Below are 6,089 nucleotides of genomic sequence, written 5' to 3'. Positions count from 1 at the left end.
TATATGGTTGCTTTTAGAAGGTGGTTACTTATTAGTAAAAGGGCCATAATCACAATATAAGGTCCAGTCACGGTCTCAATAAATTATTCCCTTGCTCAGCCCTTGGTAACTGGCTGCGAATAGGCTTAACTTAGGAGACAAGGGTTTAAAGCAATTAAAAAACAGCAATAAGTTACATACGTGAGACACAACACACAATAGGAATCCAACACCAATTCACACAAATTGGAAATATTTTTATGATTTAAATGACAGCAAAATGGAAAAAAGTCCAATGTAGGAAACTGGAGATGTGAATTTAAAAAAAAATATGAACTTTTTAGTGCCTAAAATCCAAAAGTGCCACTTTGGGGCATCTGGACATGCTAGACCCAGGTTTTTTCATTGCTGTTTCACTGCACATCCTCACATTTCTCCTCATTAGCATCTCTGAAGAGAAAGTCGTTACCTTTTGCATGACACATTGGTGCTTCAGCTCCTTCCCCCATTTAAACAAATGCCAGCACTTCAGAAGACCTTTTTCTATTTCTTATAAATAATGTAAAAAAGATTACAACAAAATGGTCGCACACTGCTGACCTACCTGCGTGTTACCCCAAAGAACTGTGGTCCCTGTAGTTAGCGTCGGCGGATACACCTATGCTCGTGTCATGAGTGCAAGTGTGAATAGCGTTAGCCATCCCTGGACACGTGTTTCGAGGTAGTTGCCTCTCGTCAGCAGGGAGTAGGAAAGAGTGTAGGGTTGCAATGTAAGCTGCTAAAATCATTATCAGGTCTAGTACCTCTCGTAGCAACGCAGGTGCGTAACCTGAGTCCGTCGACTCCCCGGCTCAGAGAGCCACTAAATAGTTACAACAAAATGGTCGCACACTGCTGACCTACCTGCGTGTTACCCCAAAGAACTGTGGTCTCTGTAGTTAGCGTCGGCGGATACACCTATGCTCGTGTCATGAGTGCAAGTGTGAATAGCGTTAGCCATCCCTGGACACGTGTTTCGAGGTAGTTGCCTCTCGTCAGCAGGGAGTAGGAAAGAGTGTAGGGTTGCAATGTAAGCTGCTAAAATCATTATCAGGTCTAGTACCTCTCGTAGCAACGCAGGTGCGTAACCTGAGTCCGTCGACTCCCCGGCTCAGAGAGCCACTAAATAGTTACAACAAAATGGTCGCACACTGCTGACCTACCTGCGTGTTACCCCAAAGAACTGTGGTCCCTGTAGTTAGCGTCGGCGGATACACCTATGCTCGTGTCATGAGTGCAAGTGTGAATAGCGTTAGCCATCCCTGGACACGTGTTTCGAGGTAGTTGCCTCTCGTCAGCAGGGAGTAGGAAAGAGTGTAGGGTTGCAATGTAAGCTGCTAAAATCATTATCAGGTCTAGTACCTCTCGTAGCAACGCAGGTGCGTAACCTGAGTCCGTCGACTCCCCGGCTCAGAGAGCCACTAAATAGTTACAACAAAATGGTCGCACACTGCTGTTAATGTAAAAAAGAGCTTATTGTTAGGAAGTGAGCAACATGATGCACACATACAGGATTGTTCTGTTATTTCCTTGTAAATGTGATGGGGTTGTGTTCTTGATAAACCATTTCTAGTTTGTAGTCTTTTTGAACCATTCAACGTGTGAGTGGTCTATGTGATACATTTAATTGAGGACCAGCCTTATTAAGAAGGAGTTCGGCTGGGGTTGTTCATCAATTAGAGAGACTCATCAAGGGGACCTGTGTTTTTTGCCCAATGGGAGACTATGCCTAACAAATAAACACAGCAAACACAAGGAGATGATGGACAGAGCGTTGAAACCTTTCAGACACTCACCCCTCAGTCACAGATCTGGGTTGAATCCATCATCGTTATTTAGCTCACTTCATCACCCAAGTTCAGACCCAGTCATATGCAAATCAGTCTTGACCCTGTTTCTTATTTAAGCAGTCCAGCCCGAACTGACAAGCCAGGTCTTTCCTGGATCGCGAACAAGCATCCTGGGACCGGTTTCGGGGTAACACCACTCAATAGCCAGGCTAGCTTTGAATCCAGTGGAAAAGTGAGCAAGGAACCCATGTCTCGGCATACCCTGCAAATTTAGGACGAACAAAGCAAACACAAAGAGATGATGGACAGAGTGTTGAAACTTTTCAGACACTCACCTTCAGTCACAGATCTTTTTTTAATCCGCCATCGTTCTTTAGCTCACTTCGCCACCGCAGTTCAGACCAGCCATATTCAAGTCAGTCTTGACCCTGTTCCTCATGGGAACAGTCCATCCCGATCTGACAAGCCAGGTCTTCCCTAGACCGGAAACAAGCATCCTGGGAACGGTTTCGGGGTAACACTCCTCATCAGCCAGGCTAGCTTTGAATCCAGTGGCAAAGTGAGCAAGGGACTCACGTCTGGGCATACCTTGCCAACTTAGGGTGAACAAAGAAATCACAAGGAGATGAGGGACAGAGCGCTGAAATTTTCCAGACACTCACCCCTAGTGACAGATCTGGGTTGAATCCTTCATTGTTCTTTAGCTCACTTCACAACCCCCTGTGAAGACCCAGCCATATGCAAATCAGTCTTGACCCTGTTCTTCATGAGAGCAGTCCAGCCCAAACTGCTAAACCAGGTCTTCCCTGGACCAAAAACAAGCATCTTTGGACCGGCAAAGTAAACAAGGGACTCATGTCTGAGCATTCCCTGCCAACTTAGGGCGAACAAAGCAAACACAAGGAGATGATGGATGGTGCGCTGAAGCTTTTCAGACACTCTCCCCCAGTCACAGATCTGGGTTGTATCAACCATCGTTCTTTAGTTCACTTCGCCACCCCGATTCAGACCCAGTCATATGGAAATCAGACTTGACCAGTTTGCGCTGGACTGCTCCCATGAGGAACAGGGTCAAGACTGATTTGTGTATGGCAGGGTCCTAACTGGGATTTCATAGTCAGCAAAAGAACGATGGATTAAACCCGGATCTGTGACTGGAGATGAGTGGTTCAAAAGTTTCAGCACTCCATTCATCTTCTTGGTGTGTTTATTAAATAAACACCACAGCTTTCTATTTGATTCTTTATCGACCTACATGCAACTGTGTCTTGTGCTTTTTACCACCCTGGGACTCTCACAATATTACTTGTCTTGATCCTGAAGTCCAAGCCAACAACCTGTAACCGCACCAGGGCACAATAGCTGCCCTGACACTTCAGATATTTCTCTGTATTTACATATTTAAACACCGCTGAATTATAATTTTCCTTCAGCTGAGCAGAAAAAAATTAGTTCCGATTAGCACAGGTTCAAAAATATTAGCTGCCCATACTAGAAGTATCAGTGTAATGAAATAGAGAATGGAACATAGGTGTCGTTTCCCAAGCACGCCTGATGTATACACACATTCATAGGATAGATCTGCTTGAGTGTTCTTGAGTCACCACCCAATATACATTTGAAGGGTCTGTCCAGGAGTCAGTGTGCATATAAGGTAGCCCCAGCGAGAATGAGTGCAAGAGACTTTGTGCCTTTATACAGATACATTAAAAAATAGCATCAATCTACAGAAATGAATGCCATTTTAATTTTCAAGGAAACAAATGTGTTTACAAGAAAACTGAGTTCTGGAAAGCAAATGCTGTCTAGTATCTCGAGAACTACTGCCAATTCTTTTGAGGTTCAACAAAGAATTGTTTTCACTGTAATACTTTTGACTTTTAAAATGTGAATGCCGACTCAAATACAACCTACCCTCGAAGCCACCTTTCTAAACATAGTTAAGTTTTATTTCCATAGAAACCATTTATAGGAGGTTAGCAGGAAACAAAGAAATCATGTTTTCAGCATGTGAGTACTGAAGGGCATATGCCACTGAATGGATCGTGGTAGGATCGGGTGCTTTACTTGCAAATACTGCTGTTCTTTGTTTTGTGTATGGCACCCATGTGGAAGCCAAAGTCCCCTTCCCTTGCTCATGAATGCTGGCCTAACATCAGCCCGAGGTACCGCAAAAGATGCATAACCCATCTTGCTATTGGCAACATAGCTATATGACCATCCCTCTTTCGTTTTCTGTCCCTACTAGGGCTCTTTAAGTGTTAGGTGGGAAATCGCTGTTGACTGCTTCAGGGTGTAGGAGAGAAGAAGAGCTGTCTGAGTAGACTTTCTGGTGGCAGCATAGGTTCATGCACTGAGCACTCGCTGTCCCCTGCACACACCTTTATTTTAAGGCTCGTGTTGTAATTTAGAACCTCAGTACTACACACTGAGGTTCTGGGGGGAATGTTGTGCTAGCGTGATTCGACCGGAGTCAGTTGCCCCGCGGCTGGTGAAGGGAGAATCACCCCATTTACTGTTGAAGAATAAATGAGGGTGGATGGCTACGGAGGACCACGCCTCCGTGTAGCCACAGGTGACCGCTGCTCCGTTGACCCGCCCACTGTAATGGCGAAATCGGCGTTCTGCCGTTCGTGCTGGTGAAGGACTCTGTGGTTTCCTCCCGGACGTCATCGGCGGGTTTAGCTCTGGCCACGTAGATGTGAACATTTGCCGATTCATGGCTATGACTTTCCCGGAGGATTGCTGGCGGGCGAGGAGTGCGGAAATTTGGCAGTGTTTTCTGGGCGCCAAGAGGGTGATGAGACTGGAGTCTGGAGAGTCTGGAGAGAGAAGAAACCGGCTCGAGGTGGAGGCGTCCCGGTAAGCTGGTGAATCGAGTTGGGAGGCACCGCGCCCGCTTACCCGTGCATTGTACAAGGGGGAGGATATAGAGCTGCTCCTGCACTCTAGCCCCATCTTCAACTCCTATAACTTTAAAAGCTTCCCCGTGATGGTGTGTCTTGTTGAAGATACAAAGGAGAACAGGGGGTGAGACTTTCAAAAAATAGCCATGTGCGGAGATACTCTTTGAAGGGAAAAAACAGAATATATGATAAAAACAGAAAGTTTTCCCGAGCTGGAATAAAAAAAAAAGGCACAGGATTAGAAAGGGAAGAAGAAAGGCGAAGAAGAACTGAAGATTAGAGGAAAATCGAAAAGAAAGATAAAGGAGGGGAGTTTAAAACATGGGGAAGCCATTGAAACAAGGGGGCACGGCTGCAAAACTCGATACGATGGCACAGTCAAGAACTAAAACTCGCCGAGCCCAGGCAAAAGAAAGTTCACGATTAGCCACAAAGGGTATTAGAGAAACCAATATTAACCCTCAAGGGTTTGACAGTACTTTGGAAAGCTCAGAGGAAGAACAATCCTCTACTGTATCTCTGGAAACCGAGGTGATAGGGACTGATCCAGGCAATTTGGCTTCAGACTGCCCAAGGGCCAACTCCAGTGGGGCAAAACAGTTTCCATTATTTTTCAAAAAGGCTATTCCCCAATCGCCCTTGATAGAGTCACTTCTAGACTTATCTAAAACTGGGCCAGTCGAATCAGTGTCCCTCTCGGCGGTCCAAATCTCCCCTAATCCAGAAAGAATTCAAATCGACAAGGACACTGTTTATTAAGACATCCCAGAAACAGTAAAGGATCAAGATAAAAGTCAGGCAAGTTACCAAAATCAAAATCAAGAACCTAGTACATCACTGGCAGCCGCAAATTCCCCAGAGTCAGAGCTGCAGAATGCAATCTTGCCTAAGCGCCAGCGAGAAGCCTCAACTGGGGGGGAGACAACCACTGTTACTGCCGAAAGGCAGAGTTATCCTGATCAGATTATCGATACTGCGAGTACACATCAATTGGATGTCAGGGACATGCTGAATTTAATATTAGATGAAGTTCGCGAGATTATAAGGACTCAGAAAATGGAAATTGCGGCTTTACATGCACGTTTGGGGAAGATCGAGGAGGTGATTTCTGGATTCCCCGTCAAACTCCAGGAGGCAGAAGCTTGGATCTCAGTGCTGGAGGACCAAGTTAACATGGTTATGTGTGAAGTGAAGGAAGCGACAAAAAAAGAGGAAATATCTGGAAAATAGACTTGAGGACATTGAGGGTCACTCACGGAGGTCAAATCTCAGAATAGTGGGGGTTCCGGAAGGCATTGAGGATTCGCAGACGCTACAATGGGTAAATACATTCATCAAAAGGACAGTGCTACCAGATTTTGAAGGGGACCTTACA

This window comes from Triturus cristatus, chromosome 3_2, assembly GCF_964204655.1.
Source record: "Triturus cristatus chromosome 3_2, aTriCri1.1, whole genome shotgun sequence".
NCBI classification, from domain to species: Eukaryota; Metazoa; Chordata; class Amphibia; order Caudata; family Salamandridae; genus Triturus; species Triturus cristatus.
The sequence above is the reverse complement of the archived record's forward strand: the minus strand, read 5'-3'. Positions refer to the sequence as shown.